Source organism: Lynx rufus, unplaced genomic scaffold (genome assembly GCF_022079265.1).
Source record: "Lynx rufus isolate CCGP_SWC_20201006 ecotype Redwood Valley unplaced genomic scaffold, mLynRuf1.p SCAF_3, whole genome shotgun sequence".
Taxonomy (NCBI): domain Eukaryota; kingdom Metazoa; phylum Chordata; class Mammalia; order Carnivora; family Felidae; genus Lynx; species Lynx rufus.
This window is the reverse complement of record NW_025814845.1, coordinates 71,316,061-71,335,687: the sequence shown is the minus strand read 5'-3', so window position 1 is coordinate 71,335,687 and position 19,627 is coordinate 71,316,061. Positions and strand designations below refer to the sequence as shown.

At 35.5% G+C, this 19,627-nt stretch overlaps 1 protein-coding gene across 3 annotated transcripts in view; it reads left to right on the top strand.

Moving 5' to 3' along the window:
* Positions 1-19,627, top strand: part of SNCA (synuclein alpha) — a 155,396-nt gene that overhangs the window by 85,033 nt on the left and 50,736 nt on the right. The gene's annotated exons all lie outside the window — the stretch shown is intronic.

Sequence of the window (19,627 nt, the reverse complement as noted above, 5' to 3'; positions counted from 1 at the left end):
ACTTCCCTAAATGAATAATACAGAGGAAGAATTATCACTGGAGTATAGTTGAAGTAGCAGTCAGTTCTCAAGCACAAAGGCCAATCCAGTAAAAATGTCCTCGGCTTCCACGGCCTCAGTTGAAATGTCGGCCTTTCTGTAAAGGATGCAAACAAACAAACAAACAAACAAAAAACAACTGAAAAGAATCTGTTGCAATTAAAAAAAATTTTTTTAATGTTTATTTATTTATTTATTTATTTATTTATTTTTAATTTTTTTTTTCAACGTTTATTTATTTTTGGGACTAATGTTTATTTATTTTTGAGACAGAGAGAGACAGAGCATAAATGGAGGAGGGTCAGAGAGAGAGGAAGACACAGAATCCAAAATAGGCTCCAGGCTCTGAGCTGTCAGCACAGAGCCCGACGCGGGGCCCGAACCCACAGACTGCGAGATCATGACCTGAGCTGAAGTCGGACGCCCAACCGACTGAGCCACCCAGGCACCCAAGAATCTGTTGCAATTTTGAAATACCTTGAAATTGTATTGGGGTGAAGCCACCTTCCCTTAAATAAGGGACACTTTGCTGGTTGTTTTCTTCCTAGGCAGATGGGACTAATGCCCTCTTTCTCTATTTAGTCTCAAAACCTCATCTGTTATCCTGTATCAGAAAAGCAGGACACCGTAAGTGGGGATGTTATGTATGGGGGTAATCTGAAAAGGGACTGGTAAGCAAATAAGGAGATTAGTATAGACACAGGTGGTTTGGGGTGGGGGAATGATTTGAAACCAAAGAAATAATAATTAGCAGAACCTGGTGCATGGTGTGTTTGTTGCATCAGAACGCAAGAAAGAGAAAAACAGGCAGATTTTTGTCTCTAAGATTAATCTTCAATGAAGTCCTGGGACTCTTTTATTATTGGGGGATAAAGAAGTCCCTGAGCATTTCATGTAGAATGTTGGTCACTTGGAGATGTCATATAAACATAAATTTATACTATATACTAATTAAAAACAAAGAAATTGCCTGAAGAATTTCAAAAGGAGGTGACTCAATGATTTTTAGAACTGGTAGTGTATGATAATTCAAAACATGGAGCCTGTTGAAGAAAATGGAATCCAGAAAATGATGAGATGACCTTTTATTTGTGTCATAGTGGACTCTTTTCTATGATTGTGGGACAGACCTGGAATTAAGAAAGGATGGTCAGCTGGAAGTCAGCTACTGATGGGTGAAATCTATATTGAAGCCAGTGCTGGGTGCAACACAAATGTCATCATTATTTAATATTATTGAAATAGTAGGATTAGTTTTGATGTTTACTGCTAGTACCCGTACATTTTAGTACTTAATTAATGCTTGTTAATCTTAGTTTCTACCTAATTCCTAGTAAAATAGAAGGCATAATACTAAAAAACAAAAACAAAACAACGAAAACAAATTTTGTTTTTCTTTTAAGAATGTCATATTAATGTGGTGGGCAGGATAATGCTCTCTGTTGCCCCCCCCCTTATTTGATATTTATTTATTTATTTATTTATTTATTTATTTATTTATTTATTTATTATTTATTTTGAGAGAAAGAGCATGCGAGGGGGAGAGGAACAGAAAGAGAATCAGACCCAAGTGGGCTCCAATGCGGGCCTCAATCTCACCAACGTGTGAGATCATGACCTGAGCAGAAACCAAGAGTTGGATGCTTAACTGACTAAGCTACCCAGACGCCCCTCCCTTCCCCCCTCTTTAACCTCTAAAAATGTCCGCATCCTAATCCCTGGAAACTGAGAATATGTTGTTTTATGGAAAAAGAAAATACGGTTGCATTTGGAATTAAGTTTGCTAATCAGCTTACCAAGGATTGTCCAGGTGGGGCATATGTAATCACAAGGGTCCTTATAAGTGAAAGAGGCAGGGGAGAGCTTCAAGGTGATGCCACTTGAGAAAGCGTTGACCAGCCATTGCTGGCTTTCCAAGAAAAGCCATAGACCCAGAGGGGCATATGCCAAGGAAAATGGGGAGACTTGGGAAGCTGAAGCAGCAAGGAAATAGTTTCTACTCTAGAACCTCCAGAAAGAAATGCAGGCCTGCGGACATCTTCACATTAGCCTGGTGAGACCCATTTCTGACTTCTTACCTCCAGAATTGTAAGAGAATGCATTTCTATTGTTTTAGCCAGTACATGTTTTGTGATTTATTATAGCGTCAATAGGAAATGGCTATAATTAAAAATCCTAAAAGACAATTCAGTGGGCATAATACTAAAAGAATTTAGAAAAGATCATAACAATTTTGTTACCAGTTAGGAATTTAAAATTCATTGTTCCTTTTAAAGCACAGTCCTTTCAACTATGTAAATATCCCTTTGAATTTCATAGAAATAAGTATTATTTGATGACTTGTGAAAACACAGAATTTAAAATGTAACTTAATGCTATTAAAAAAGAAACAGAAAGAACATAGTACACAGAAAGTCTATCTAATGGACTTCATATCATACACCTGTACCAGTGTTCATGGATTCAGAGGTGGGTTATGAAATAGATCCTCAAACAGAAATCTTAAAGGAAAAAAATATATTATTCAATGAAAACTCAATGCACCTGTTATAGGTATAATACACCTGTTATAGATGCATCTTTTGAACATCAGGCTGTATTTATTTAAAATTTTAAAGATTAAATCAAGGATGGTAGTAGTTCCTAATTTAAACATCTAATCTAAGACATAGTTCTGATGTGGAACAGTTGTTTGATGTTTAAAGAAAAGAAAAGGCTAAAGAAGTTCAGCTACACAGTTATACTGTGGATACTCCATAACTATTAATTAAATTTTACTGGTTATACATTAGAGGAAAATGTTTCATTCTACTGTCCTTTAAAAAGACAAAACCCAGAATTTTTACACACTGCTAAAAGAAAAAAAAATCAGTATTAAGTATATGAAAGAGGAAAAGTATCTTTTATTCACTTGTCTTGCATATTTTAGAAGTAAAGTTCAACTGTCCTTTATGTGAAAAAAAAAATAGTGAAATAGTTTAAGGAAAGTCTAAGATTTTGATTTTAAATAATCCACTTAAAATAATATTTCCCTTAAATGTTCATGCTCTCTCTTCCATCAAGTCCAGGTTTAAAAAAATAAAACCTACTTGGACTTTAAGGTGGGAGAAAAAAACTAAGTGTTTTGAAAATATCACACTTTCTTGCCTCTTTTTATTTTTAATACAGAAAAAGAAATTGTATGGATTCAGTTTGTCCTGGGATCTCACAAGTATCAGTATTTCTCTTTCCCCTTATCTTGATAACAACTTGAAATAGGATCTCAGTAACTAAAGCAAAATTGGGCTCTGAGATTTGGTTAAAAATTATTTGGCTGGGAGCCTGTTGCTGAGGGAAGAAGTAACAAATCCTGAGCATATTTTTGGAGCCAAATGCCAAATTGTCTGTGCTTAGTATCACAGAATCAGCCTTACCCTTCAAAATGATTCCAGACCAAATGCCAGAAATGTTCTGGTTCTGGTTACAGAATTTACAAGGAGCAAGAGGCAGAATGCCACTTCTATGTGACCCTTCATGTTTTTCAGATTCAGTGTCTTTTGCTTTTTAATCCTTTACCATTCTGATTTTCTTTACATTTCATAATTTTTAAGGTGATTACTTCCATAAGAAGCACTCTGTATATGTATATATTTTAAACACTCAAAAATTGCTCAAAGTATCTTGCAGTATAAAATAGATGTGGGGGGAGACTTAAAATGTTCTTTCCCTATGCTGCCCCACTTTAGCATCTGTATTTTTTAAATTTTCCATTGTTAACACTTAATTTAGTGATAGTAACTGTTACCAAGGCAACTCTGTGACTCCACCCAGATAAAAACAAGTCTTTAATCTTGAGGATGAGTTTCTGTGTCTCTGAGCATAGATTCAGGATGCTTACAATTGAGCAAGTTTGTGTGTGTGTGTGTGTGTGTGTGTGTGTGTGTGTATACGTATATACACGTATATACTTATATTTCACATATATATGTGAAAAATAAAAGAGAAGCATCAAATACATCTAAACTTTCTTATCAGTTTATAGATATACATTTATAGTTATGCCTTTTTAGTCTCAGTTTATACAAATAATTATACAAAGCAATTGCTCTCAGTGTAAATATCAAGTATTTCCAACAGACTGAAGACTTTAATAAGGCCACTCTTGTAGCCATCTATTTGTTTACCTTATTTCTTTCTTAATCTTGCTGCTCATTTTTGCTTAAGTCTTTCAGTAAATGCTTGTGACCTCAATCTTATCCTGTGGAAATGCTGGTAATGACAAAGTACATATTTCAGATTAAGGTAAAATAGAAACAGAATGCCAGTTCATGGGGAAAAATCTCCTTCTGTACTCAAATAATGCCTTTTGTTTTGTGTTTCTTAATCTTCTCTTGCTTAATCAATTGTAACCACCTTGAATATAATTTATACATTTAGGAATAATTAATACAGAATCAGAGATCATTTAAAAGTGGAGATCTATAAAGAATTAAGTGAATTACAATAAATTCTCCTCACTTTCAAAAATAGATTTGCACTCATTTTTAATTTTCACTTTATTTTGACTGGGAGCAGTACCCCTTTCATCTAAGGAATTAACAACATCACCACATTTGAGTGAGAAAGACCTTTAGTATCTTCAAGACTGAAGGTACCACATGACTACCAAAATCATAAATTTGTCATCTACTAGTGACTAGGCACTTTAATTACACTCAAACATGCAGTAAGAATTCCTCAAGCAAATTCTTCTTTCATATTATTTTGAGATCCTGTAGGTGCTAGCATCTCGTTCTGTCCAGAATCTCTAACATCTAGCATTGTGTTGGTCATAGAGCAGATATGTGCTGATGAATTGAATAAGGATATATACAAGGGACAGAATTAGCACTGTTGGAGGAGATGTAAAAAGATAAAGAGAACCTTTGGAGGGTTCATCTTCAAAGCAAAAAGTAATATCTCCTCATTTCCTGCTTAATTGCCCTTTGATTTCCACATCAAAGGGCACATGCAGCACTATACTATTTCCGTGTGTCTTGAATCTAACACCTACTCCTAGGATACACTATTAATTTAATAATACTTTTATTAACTACAAATCTAACTACAAACATGCAGCACTATACTATTTCCATGTGTCTTGAATCTAACACCTACTCCTAGGATACACTATTAATTTAATAATACTTTTAGAAGAACTTGGGGAGACAGGCAGAGAGGAGACTATATGTAATAATTTTATAAATGTATCCCAATATTAGAAACCAGGAAAATATGGAAAATTGTGGGTCATTGAATCAAAGAAACAGTATTTTAAACTACTTTGTGTACTATGACTTGGTAGCAAATTATTATAATCACTGACTTATATTGGGCACGTAATAGGTACCAGGCATTGGGTTATGGCCTTTATATGTATTATCTCATTTAATTTTCACAATAACATAGGATGTAAGCATTTTGAGAAATTAGGCAAGTTGTCTTTGTTCAAAGACTTACTAATTAGAATTCAGAAATATCCAACTCCAAATCTCATACTTTTTAACCATCATACTCGCTACATTAGCTCTCAAATTTATTTGCAACCCAAATATTAAAAGGCAAGTCATAAACTTAGAGGCACCATTGTATCTACTTACTAAGCTTTATCTTCAAGCGGTGGTTTTATTTAGTTTATAGATTAAGAAGCATAGCATATTTTTATATTATGTAACAAGAACTTATTTATATATATATATATGCACCGGCATGGTTACAGATATGTCTATCTCTTATGCTGTTTCACAATGGCAGAAAATAACAAAAAATGAAACTCTATACATAGATATTAGGCCTGTGGTATCTGAAGAGAAAGAAATGCCCTACAACAGAGGAAGGAAGTATGTGAAGTATTCCAGTAAACAAAGGCCCTTCAGTCACAGACTTAGGAAAATAACAACCAAAACACACTTAAAATTTCTCATGAAAAGTACATAAAAAGACCACTTTGTTTAAACAAACTATGTTCCATAACTACTTAAAATGTTCTGTCAAATACTGCAAATTTTTTTCTGAGATCTCTTCTGCCTGTTTTAGATTAATAGGACATGGCATACTTTTAATTTGCTTTAATTTCTTAGATGGCAGATAGCAAACATGTTAGAACAGTGGTCTCTGGGTTGGTGTTGATGTTAGAGTTTTGCTTTCCCACTTCCCAACTATGCCATCTTGGGCAAGTCACTTTGCCTCTCTCTCAACTCTTCCCAAAGAAGAACAATAGGAATACTCACCTCAAACAAAAAGCTATTAACTGTTTAGAAATATGTCTTGTACATAGTGAGCACCCAATGCATGTTGGATTTTATTATACTCTGGAAATGGAGCGTGGGATTATCAAAGTTATGTTTCTAAAATTCTCCTAAGTGACAGATTTGGAAACAATTATGGGTCTGTTTAAGAGAGATTGGCATGTGTTTTTAGGATAAGACCATTCCACTTCAGCTTCTGATGAAAGGGCATATCTGAGTTCTTACCTTTCAATGTCAGCCTTCTTGCCTCCATCCTGAGATACAGAAGCTTTGATGGGACAAGGTAGAGTTTTCATTGTCTGCAAAAAATTTCCTAAATCTTTATCTGCTTTTTTAAAAGTTTATTTATTTTGAGAGAGAGCACACAAGCAGGGTAGGGACAGAGAGAGGGAGAGAGAGAATCTCAAGCAGGTTCTGTCTGCATTGTCAGTGCAGAATCCCAGATGGGGCTCAATCCCACAAACCATGAGATCATGACCTGAGCTGAGATCAGGAGTCAGACACTTAACCGACTGAGCCACTAGGTGCCCCTACTACAAAAAGTTTCCTAAAGGAAGAAGACACCCCCCCTCCGTGTAGCCCCAGAGTCTGATCCAGCCCACTATATATATAGTGTGTGTGTGATTATATATATGTATGTAATTATATATGTGTAGATATATATAGATATCTATATATAGATATATAAGTTTATTTATTTTGAGAGAGAGATAGCACACAAGCGGGGTAGGGAGAGAGGGTGAGAGAGAGAGAGAGAGAGAGAGAGAGAGAGAGAGAGAGAAAATCCCAAGCAAGCTCTGCATTGTCAGAGCAGAGCCTGATGTGGGGCTCGATCCCATGAACCACAAAATCACAACCTGAGCCAAAATCAAGAGTTGGACATTTAACTGACTGAGCCACCTAGGCACCCTTAGATATATATTTTAAGTCCAGGGAATTCTGTGTGTAGTGTATTTTTACTATATGGGTCTGTAGTTTCTGGGAATAAAATATTCAAAGTCAGGAACCAGAGTCAAAGTCATAAGTTAGGTCAACACGTCACCGAGTCGATTTGTGTGTCACTTGCATAAAAGCCCCAATTGTTGAATTGCTACTAACTTGACTTTCGTTCTTTATTTACCAGCTATTCAACAAGTGCCTACTATGGGCCAAGTCCTTGACTTGATCTGCCTTTTCTTATATTGTTGTCTTCTGCTGCCCCACTCTTCAAACCATAAACATACGAAGTAAAAAAATGAAAATCTGTCTTCTCATCAAAACCATGTTTTAAACAAGCCATATTTTTTTATTGAAAATGTATATTTCATCCTAATGAAACTAGTGTTTATGGTGTACTATTCAGAAATTTTTGTTTGTATCTGGACAAATGTATTCATGTACATAATTTTGGGGGGATTTTCTTATATTAATGTATTGTAGCCCATTTTGCTTTTTACCTGATTCCTTGATGTTGTCTTAGTTGAGTCTTGACCTAGTTGAGTATTAACCTGGTTGAGCATTACGGGACTCCAGAGCTTTCTAACCTGGGCTGCCTGGTATGAAGCATGGTGGCTTATCACAGGATTTCCTATGTAAATCTAAAAAGACATATTTTAAAATCAGGTCTTCTGCTGAAGTGGTAAGGTAGAGTTATGATACCTATTTTATTTTTGCAAATAGCTAAGTGTCTTGCAGATCACATAATTTTAATTATATAGGATTTGTGTGTACATGTATTAATAAGCTATAAATCCCTTTAAGTTATAGAAGCATAGCCATGATAATTAGTTATCTAAATTTGGTAAGCATCTGTGGTGCTCTAATGTTGCTTCAGTGCAAAGTGGAGTTTTACTTAGAAATGTAAGGAACCATTTAAATCCCATTTAAAAGAAGTCTGTCAGTGGCTGAAATATATACCAATACACAGGCAAACCTGCAACCTACCTGTTCGGTCACAGCTCAGCATCCTCAGACTTCATTTTTTTTTCTCTCATTTCTATAATCCAGATGTGTTGGGTAATTGGAAAATAGGAGTTCTATTGCTTAGGGGAGCAGCCATGCAGAGGGTTCAGTCCAGGCAGAGAGTGGAATTAGGGCAAGCCACTTTGTAGTGCAGAGACTGTGATGGCCCAAGTGTTGGAGGTGTAGCCATCAAAGACTCCCTCGTCCCTCCATCCAGTTGATCATGGGGGCCTAGAAATTTCACTTTCCAAATATTTTTTTATTCCATTTTTCCTCCCAAGCTTAAAAGCTTATCAACATTCATGTAGTTCAGACCTCCTCATCTCTCCCCTAGTCTCTACCTAGAGCTCTCTGAAAATGCAATTGTGCATAATCCCAGCTACAACACTTCCATAATTACTTAACACACACACACACACAATAAAGTCCAGACGTCTTTTTAAGGCATCCAGATACTCTATGACCTAGCTTTGTTTTCTTCACACTAATTTTCTAGCAATTGACTTCTAATGACAATGCAGACCTAGTCATGACTGCATTATAAATAAATTTGAAGCTGAAGATCCCAAAAGATGATGCAATGACATTTTTACATTGGTACTGCAGGAAGCCTTATAGTATAATGGGTGAAATCTTGCTTTTTACCTTTCACATACCATTTGCCAACTATGAGACATTGGGTAAGATGCTTTAATCTTTTCCTTTTTTTTTTTTTAAGTTTTATTTATTTATTTTGAGAGAGAGAGAGAGAGAGAGAGTGCAGGATGGGGGAGGGGCAAAGAGAAGGTGACTGACAGCACAGAGCCCTAGTAGGGGCTCAAACTCACAAAACTGAAGTAACTCACAAGACCCAAGACGAAATCCAGAGTCAGACTCTCAACCAGCTGAGCCACCCAGGCACCACAAGATGCTTTAATTTTTACGTGCCTCAATTTCTTTCATAAAGCTTTGAGCACAGTACATGTGTTAAGTGTTGAATAAGTGTTTAGCATAACAATGACAGATTTAGTGGTAGTGGTTATTATAATGAGAAGATTATTGATTCGTGCTTAAAATAGTTTGCTGGGTGTAGATCTATGGCTATAAAACGAAGGTTAATGACAGAATGACCTGGAAAGAATTCGCTTCGGGATAATCAAAGGTAGTGATGGCAGAATAAATAAGGACACCAAAGTGTGAACCCACAATAGCAGAAAGAATGAAGCCACTGGTCTTGCTGAACTAGTGTTGGGGAAAGACAGATTCAAAAAGGCTATCATGTCTTTTTGGCCTCTTTTGCCAAAATGGAAATGAGAAATTTGGGACTTAAAAATTAGGGCAATTGTAGCATCTGGTTTCCAGATAATTCTTATCCCTAAAAACGATTCTATAAGAAACCCAGAGGATAAGAGGCAACTATGGATAGCATTGCATTTCAAATAGTCTTCTACTCACTAAAATTATAGCTTGTTTCCAGTATGAAAATAAAGTTTGCAAATTAAAAGAAAATGAGTTCCAATTTTGTGACAGGTAACATGAGGATAAAAACCTTTTAAGAGATGAATTCCATCTCTTTAGAGATCAAGTACATGACTTACCAACGTCCAATCATGCCTTCATCTAGTATATTTAAAATCATAATTCCAAAATGTTAATGATGCCAATTAACAGTACAGTATCTCTGGATACTACTGAAAATAATTTGTGCAATTTTACAGTTAGTAAAACTGAGAAGCAAGAAATGTTAATATTCTACCTGAATGTATATGGAAATCCAATATCAATGAAATATTATCTGTTGGGACTAGAAATAAATAAGAACTCTTATAGCTTTCCATTTTCTATTTTCCTCAATGGTGCAATCCCATTGAAGATAGTTCTGCATAGTAAGGTGTGTATATTCTTTCTCTGAGGTTAAAAGAGTGAACATACTGATTTCAGCATAACTATTAAATTAGTTTATAGTTAGGTAGCAATTATATTACTAGCTTTGGCCCTGTTACCATTTTCCATTTGATTTTATACAGTGGGGTTTTTAAAAGTTGAATGCCTTTTGGTATCCATAAACTTTACTGAAAGATGTTTTTATTTGTTAGAATCCACTTATTTTTATAATCATAATTCACTCTTACAGATTTCTTATAGGATTACGACAAATGATTTATAAAGTACTAAATTTCATTGTACGTATAAATAAGCTTTTACTCATGGGAAAAAATATTGATCTGCAGTTACTGAAAAGGCTAATCAAAAATGTTATAGCTTTAAATGTTATAGAATTTATATTTTGAAAGTTAGATGTTGGGAAAAATCATGATCTATGGGTATATTAGAAGCTACCAATAATTCTATCAATTATATAACTATCCAATACCACATTCCCTTAGTGAATAATATTAAATTTAGTAGTGAAAATATATCAATGTTCTAATCCTGCATAATTCAGCTAATTTAGAGGTGATATCTAAACCCATTTTAAATTTCATGATATTTTTCGTCCAACCTTCACTTATTTACTGAATGAACTTATTGAATGCCTACAATGTATAAGGCATTGTATTTAGCCTAGCATTTACACTGTTATGTAGGTTAATCTTTGAAATATTAATGAAGATACTGACAAATAAAAGGTCTGAGGAAAGACAAAGAGTTAATTAATTTTAAAAAATGACATTTGAGCACTAGTTTTTTGTTTTTTGTTTTTTTTTTTTTGCATGGCATAAAGTTACCACCTTTACTAAAAAAAAATTTTTTTAACGTTTATTTATTATTGAGAGATAGACACAGAGCGTGAGCAGGGGAGGGGTAGAGAGAGGGGAAACACAGAATCTGATGTAGGCTCCAGGCTCTGAGCTGTCAACACACAGCCTGATGCGGGGCTCAAATTCACAAACTGCAAGATCATGACCCAAGCCGAAGTCAGTTGCTTAACCAGCTGAGCCACCCAGGCGCCCCAAGTTACCACCTTTACTAAGAGTAGATGTTTCAGATTTAGGATGTAATACTAAAAAATCAAGCTCACTGAATAGCTGCTACTCTGATGACCTTGTTACATGAACACAAAGTGATGTTGTGTACTGGCTACATGCTTCAGCTTCCATAATGGTTAATTCCTTCCATCCTCATTAGTGATTTTTCTGAGCTTTGGGATTTCCTATATTGTCTAGAGTATAAAAGCCTATTTATCTAAATGAAAAACAAAGACTAAGATATAACAAATGTGAATGAAATATAAATGGCTTTATCAATTTATTGTAGCAGAAAATGGATGTTTGAGAAATTAAAGCTGACGCTAGATTATATAAGTGCTTTTTAGCTAGAAAATATCCCATGTCAAGTTCTATGTACTTTGGGGTTGAGAAAGAAATAGAATTTATTTTTATGCACTGTCATCTGTTTTCTAGAAGAGCTCTCTGATGAAGGAGCACCATGTAAATATAGTAGATATGTAATTATAGGCTTTCTTGACCTAGTTCCTAAATAATAGATGTCATTTTAGGAACGAGTCTAATACTTTCCTTTTGTTCCAGACTATATTCAGACACATATCCACTCTGAATCCCAGAGTGGGACCATACTGTTCACATACCCCGTTTAGTCCTCATGCATATAACTCCTACCAAGTGGACTGTAGGATAGTGACTGGCTGTGCCTTCCCAGGTTCATGGTGTTTATTATTATGGTTTCATGTGGAAAGGCAACACTTAACAGATAAAGTGGCATGAAGAAGAATAATCCACCAGACAACTGACCCATTGATTTGCCATCTCTTCCCTTCAAATGGTTTTCTTCTGAAATTGCAGCTGGCACAGGTCAAAGTCAAGTTTAAAAAGCTGTGGTTCTCCACAAACCACTATCTTCCTTGGCATAAAAGAACTTAAGATCTTAACCATTTCCTTCCTAATGGTAGTAGTTTCTATTTTCATATTCTGTTAATAGTATCAAATATAATTATACTAAAATATCAGCAAATATGTAAAATAGGGTTAAAAGGGTAAATTAAATGGGATATCTGTGTTAACTATATATAATGAAAATGATGTTAGTATGCATGTATAAAAATAACCTATTGTAGAGAAAGGGGCCGCATTATAAATAAAAACACTTAGAAAACAACACTTTTGGGGTGGCTCAGTGGGTTAAGCATCCAACTCTTGATTTTGGCTCAGGTCATGATCTTGTGGTCCTGAGACTCATCCCTACATGGGGTTCCACTCTATGTGTGGAGCCTGCTTAAGATTTCTCTCTCTCCCTTTGCCCCTCTCCCCAAGTCATGCATATTCTCTCTGAAATAAAAAACAAGCAAACAACAACAAATACACTTTTTAAAAGAGTACAATTCAGTCGTAAATCAGGAAACATATTAATAGATGTGTCTGTAATTCGGAATGTTTCCTCTGTGTGCATGTAAGCTTTGTCTTTTTTTTTTCTCATAAATAAGAATGCCAAAGTAGATAGCATGCTTTTTTTCTATACGTGTTTCTAAATGGATTCCTCAAAAGATGGATGATTGATTAGATTCTCTTACCCTGTGAGAATACATAAAAAGTTCCAGTTAAATCAGCTGGGGCCCTTATTTATTTCCTGGGGCCCTAAATAGAGGGAGCCATTCCCGATGTATGTTGTTCCAAAATTCACAAAACCAATGTGGAAGTTAGGCAAAGAAGCTGATGTAGCCCAGTGACGCGTTTGCCTGCTTGTTTGTGATTATACAAGCACGATTAATGTGTAACATATGTTTAAAACTTCTGTAATAAGGGCTTTTTTTTCCACATACTGCATCATAAAAAAGACTAGATGTCAAACAAATTCGATGATGGAAGGGATATGAGTGAGAACATTAGACTAGGCAATTGAGCATCACTGTTTTTCACCACAAATCTGTTTCATGCTTTGCTCACTTAACGCTGAATCCACTTGAACTCTGATGGCTAGATTATATTCTTTGGGATAAATTTTTGTGCTCCCATATGGTGCACAGAATAGCATTGATCATCGGTTATTTTCTTGTCTTTGAAGACCTCTCTTTCATAACCATCTTAGAATGTTTTAATCATCCTTAACGTACAGCCAAAGCCCACCATCCCTGGTAGGGTTCACATGGACAAAATGTAAAAGGGATTTTAAGTGAAGGTCATTTTAGTCCTCAGGTAATGTTAATCACGTTGAAAACAAATCTGTCACTGAACAGAACTCCAAATACTAGAGCCATTTGCCAAATGTGATCTTTTAAAATAGGAGTTCTGGCAGTTAAGATGTGTGTTCTGTCACACATGAGAGCATTTGGGTCTCTGAAGATTTATATGAATGCTTAGCTGTTATTGAAACATCTCTTCATAGATGACTTACTAAATGTCTGTTTTTGCATCAGATGATGGCTTACAAGTTAATCTCTGGCTCTCAGTTACACACACACATGCATACACCCATACCCTTTCTTCCCAAATAGCTTATAAAGTGGGAGAAAAAGACTTTGATTTCTGACTGTGTGATTTGATAATATTACACAGGCTATCTGCTCATCATCTGCTGGTCACACAGGCGAAGTTTATGGTATCAATGATACTGAAAACAATGCACATATTAGGAAATTAGCAGTCTTCCGAAATAAGTTTTATTGTAGTTTTAAAATTACCCAATGTTTTTATCTCATGCTTTATAATATTTAATAATAGAACTGACAAATTCAATTTTTAACTGAACTGTTCAGAGTAACTATCCATAGCAACCCCCCTAACACCCAAATTTCAAATCTTTTCCTGCTGTAAGTAGTTGGCCTAGAATAGGTAACATGGTCAGCTCCAAAAAAATCCATATCAGGATTCATTGCATTCAAACAGAGATTGTTTTAAAGGTGATTTCATGCCAAAGCTGTCAGTGAGTCAAGCACACCTTAAAAAGTGACCTAGAACAGTGAATTCCAACCTCTCAAAACACATACCTATTGTTTTTAAAGATATCCTTGTTCTTTCCTCATACATTGCATTATGCACATATTCCTTATAGTCACAGAATGTTTATATTTCATTTCAGCATCTCTGAAATAAACATCTATATTTTAATCTTTCTCATTCCATCAAAAACGTCTCGTGTAGAGATACTTCTGCAAGTGTACATACTGTGCTTACAACACTAGGGGTGAAAAGAGGTAATAAACAAAACTTCCAGTGTAAATGTGTGGGAGGTGTTTGAAACTATAGACTGAGACGGTTCCAACAAGAAATACATTTGTCCAGTCCAGATTGCCTTAGCCTCCAGATAAAAAATATTTTGGGGGGCATTGTATACCTGATTTTATTAAATGGCTGGTTCTCTTTTTATATACACAGAATTTATATTTCTGGCTATCTTTGTAACTGGTGCCTAAAAGCTATTATTGAATAAATGGCTAGCAATAAGGACCAATATCTATACAAACTCACCCTTTATTTGGGTGTAATTCACTATTTTCAGGTGCTAATCGCCTCTAAGAATGACAGCTGCAATTAGTTAAATAAACCGTATGTTTACTATTAGAACATTAGGCTGTTTATAAGCCCAAATAACTAATAAAATTTCTATCTCCTATTATTACTGTTTACATTATCAGATGCTGAATTTTATGGCCTTTTCCAACTATTCCACTTTATTTTTTGCTGCTCATCCATTTGCTGAATATCAAAATAAAACCAGTTAAAGAGAGAAGGATTTTTAAAAGCCTAGACAACTGTACTTAAAATGAAAATAAATGCCTTATTTATAAACACTTATTTTTATATTGTATATTATCTAGGCCTTTTAAAATGTATTATTCTTATAAGTCTAGGATTCCTATAACATTTATTTAGACTTGGATGATTTTTTAAAATGTCTTTTAAATTGCTTTTGAAATTATTGAAGAATATAACTCTGCATTCCACATTTATGCCCAAACATTTAATTTTAGCAATTTCGCAGGCTCCCTAGAAAACCACCATTTACTCTTCTACAATGTAAGGAATATATGACAAAGGTCATCTTTCAACTTTCTCTAACCACTTCTTTTCCATCCCCTTTTGTTAGGAATTCTGAAAGACTAAATTTTGTCTTAAGTTTCACAAAGCAATGTAGGAGAATATTTAAGCTGAAATTCTTTTAAAGCTGTTATTTTCAGGACACATTAACATTGCATGTTTTGGGGCTATACATGTAATGAAGATCCCAAACTGTTGGTTAAATAAGATTTCTCATTTGTTAAATATATTTACTAATTTAAAGTTATGAAAGGTATCTAAGTGTTTATACTTTTCCCATGCTAATAATCATAAAGAGTCTTACCCAGTGGTCATATAGGCTATACTTTGTGGAAGTTTTTTTTATTTGTTTGTTTGGGGTTTTTTGTATACAAAGAATTCACATATTTGCCTTCATTAGTGGAGCTGATGGAACAAAAATATAATAACGAATATATTCTGAGTTATATTTGCATTTTATGATAATTATGTTTAGAACGAACCTTTAAAATCTTCCAATAATTTACTTTACATTTGTATATTTCTAAAAGATACACTTTTTACTGTCAAAATATGTGACTTTTTAGTTCTACTCAATGTTTTTAAATGTGGGTCTACAGAGGCGCCTGGGTGGCGCAGTTAAGCGTCCGACTTCAGCCAGGTTAGGATCTCACGGTCCGTGAGTTCGAGCCCCGCGTCAGGCTCTGGGCTGATGGCTCGGAGCCTGGAGCCTGTTTCCGATTCTGTGTCTCCCTCTCTCTCTGCCCCTCCCCCGTTCATGCTCTGTCTCTCTCTGTCCCAAAAATAAGTAAACGTTGAAAAAAAAATTAAAAAAAAATGTGGGTCTACAAACAGTGCATTTAAAAAAAAATTTTATCAAACAATAGAGGACAGTTGCCTGAGCCCCAATTGGAGACGAAGTGGATGGCTGAACTTTATCACTTTAAACCCCCCACTGTTATACAACATGGCCACACAAGTGAGCACACGAACCCATCTGAGCCTCAGTGCTATAAATGTTTTAATAGTTTTCTTGAAATCTGCAAATGGAACATTCCACAGATGATGCCTCCTCCTTTGAATGTCATTATTATGTCCTTTACAAGTTAATTAATAAAAAAAAAAAACTTAGATGTTTCATTAGCATTTGATGAAACCTTATTAAGCCTTGATATTTTGATTCTGTGGGTGAATAAAAATCCTTGGAGAAATGAAAATCTTGGAACATGTGCAAGAATATCCACAAGGTATCAAATACAGTTTTTAAAAGGTTTGCAAACATTTACTATTACTTTTAAAACATGTTACATGTGATTTAATATAAAGTATCATATAGTTTAACTTGCTTCGAGATTGAAAAGGAAATGTTTACTTCTTTGTTTAAAATGGTAATTCTAGTGATGAGAAAAGCAATTTGCCCATTATAGCTTAGTTAAAAATAATCTTTATCAGTTACAGAATGTAGAATTACTTCATTAACTAAGGTAATATTTCAAGTAGCTAACCCTAAAAAAAACCAAAAAATTTCCATGCTCTGTTCAGTTTCCACATAAACTTATTTGTTTCATCTGTGGTGGGGGAGGGGTGGAATCTAGCCATGGCCATAAACTCTACCATCATCACTTTCCTCTCCGATGCATCCTACTAGATCCATAGGGAAGTAGGAGAGATAGAAGATGGTTCATGATAGTTCATCAATATCACAAGAGAGAAAAAGATACTGGTAGCACATGTTGTGCTGACAGAAGCATATGCATGCCAGTGAGAGCATATCAGTATTGTCAAATCAGTTGCAATTTTTCATGGTTGAGAATCAAATGAAATGCTTAAATGTATTGAGTCATTGGACTTAGTGACTAATTACAGCTAGATTTATGGCTGTGCTAAAATAAAGCTACTTAGAAAACAGGCTAAATTCCCTGAGATACCAACAGCCTGACTGATGACTCACCTTAAATTTGGAAAGCATCATTTATCCTCACTTCTTTGTTTGTCTGTTTGATGGCTTGCCAGTATCCATTAAGTAGCTGTGAGGAAAGGGAAAAGTGCTGTGTGGGTGCATGTCAAGACACTGGGATTGATTTGTGGCTTTTGATAATTCCTGGATGCTTTTATCTGCTTTAGTATAGAAACAGATCTGCAACTGCTGATAATCGCTGGCTGTTACTATCCCAGGCGTCACTTACTTAACCCAAGTAACTTCAAATCTGACAGCCTGAGGATAGACACGATTCCCCTCCATTGCAGAACTCCATCTGCAGGGCCTGAGCCTCCCCTCTGGCTCCCCACTGATGTACTGGAATCTCCAAGGGTATCTCACCTGTGCTTGAGAACAAGTCTGCTCACTCTTATCTGCTTTGCTTTGCTTGCTGAAATCTGCTGCCCCCAAGTTACTAAGGGAGGAATCCTTCCACTGCCACCCTGGCCAGTGACCTTGCTTCCTGTGCCCTCAATCAAAACGGTGCCTTCAGCATTTGCTGTGGTTCTCTCTCTCTTCCTCCTTAAGCTCCCTAGAACCAAGCTGGCGAACAGACTAACAGACTACTATTTACACTTTTGCACCTCTATACCAGCACTTTTATCCTCCTGAGACTACCTCCCTTTTATCATTTTTTTTGAACAAAGCATCATAAAATAGATACTTTGAGCAATAATGAAAATAGGAGCCTATTAGCCATTTGGATTCAGACAATCCAGTTTATGGAAACTTCATACAGGAAGGTCACATTTAAATTGAGATGGAAAGAATGAAAAGGGGCTGACTATGTGATGAGAGAGAGAAAGAGAATATGAAATTTTGGGGTGGGGTGATGGAAATGCGAGACAGAAGGCAGGACATGTGAAGGCCTTGAGAAGGGGAGAATCTGGTCGTTTTAATGGCATGAAAGGGGCCAGACTAGCTACAAGCTTTGAGAGAGAAAGGGACAGAGGCTATAGATAAAAAACGACCACAGGTTGTATAAGTTATAGTAAAAAGGATTTATGTATAGACTGGTGGGAAGGCATTTAAAATTTCTACAAAGGGTATTAACATTGCCCAATTTATGTCATTTATGATATAAAACCAAAAATGTATGAAAACAAGTTTTTTTTAAAAAAAGGAACAACAAAACCGTGGTGATATTTTTGGATGTAAAATGCTTACATACCCATTTTCACAATGTAAAAATCTTTTCATATAAATGTGAACATGTTTTCATAAATTTCTTCAAAACACAAGGAATCTTGAGTTTAAGTTATTAAAAAAATCTGACTGTATTATATTTTGAAAAAAACAAACTATACTTATAACCGTATCATATAAAATGCTTTATATCATAGTGAAAAGGACTACCATTCTCTTTGTGCCTTTAGAAGTATATCTGTCTGTGGCATCACAACTCTCCATTTATTGAAGGTTCTCAGATCTTGACCACATGGCATAATAGTAATGTTTTAGCTACTGTTGTTCATTTTACATAAGCCTCTTAAGAAATAGACCCAAATTGGCACAAAAACAGTAGATTATCAGTGCAAAATTTCATTGTTGTGTACTTTTTTTTTTCCAAAAAAAATGTATGTTTGGGGCATCTGGGTGGCTCAGTCAGTCAAGCATCTGACTTCAACTCAGGTCATGATCTCATGGTTTGTGGGTTTGAGCCCCACATCAGGCTCTGTGCTGACAGCTCGGACCCTGGAGCCTGCTTCAGATTCTGTGTCTCCCTCTCTCTCTCTCTCTCTCTCTTTCTCTGCCCCTCTTCCACTCTCTCTCTCCATGTCTCTGTCTCAAAAATAAACATTTAAACATTTTTTTTAAATGTATGTTTTTCATACTTTTATCACAAATACAAATTTCTTTGGCTTTAAGCAATAAAGTCCAATGCTTTTCTCTTAGAATATCTCCCTCCTCCTTTGTAAGTTTTATACTTATTCACAAAGGACTATTCCCATATCGGATGCTATTGTCTGTGGTTCTTCCTGGAGCAAGTGTTAATTAATCTCTGTGGGTGTGTATGTAGACTAGAGATGGGGGAGTGGGGAGGAGGGGCCGCTGTCAAGGGAGTTGACCTCATCTTTATAGGAAAGCAGACTGATGTTCTATATAAAAAGCTTTTGGAAAAGGAAATGGAGCAGCCACTTCCCAGGGGCTTCCCCAGTGGTCAGAATCCTTCATTGCTTTAGATACTCTGGCTTTTGTCCTTCTGAGCCCACTTGATTGGATAGGTTGCCATTGTTCTTGTTCATATTTTGGCATATTTTACCTGTGCTCTTCAGAAAAGATGCTTGGGATAGGATAGATGCATGCTTTCTCTGAAAACACCAAAGCACATAATACATTCCAAATGGAAAGCGAAATGAAAGAGAAAATATATTTAAAAAGTAATTTATAGAAACACCCCATGGGATGTATGTTTTTAAAAATCCATCTAATGTTCTTGCTGAGTTCCTACT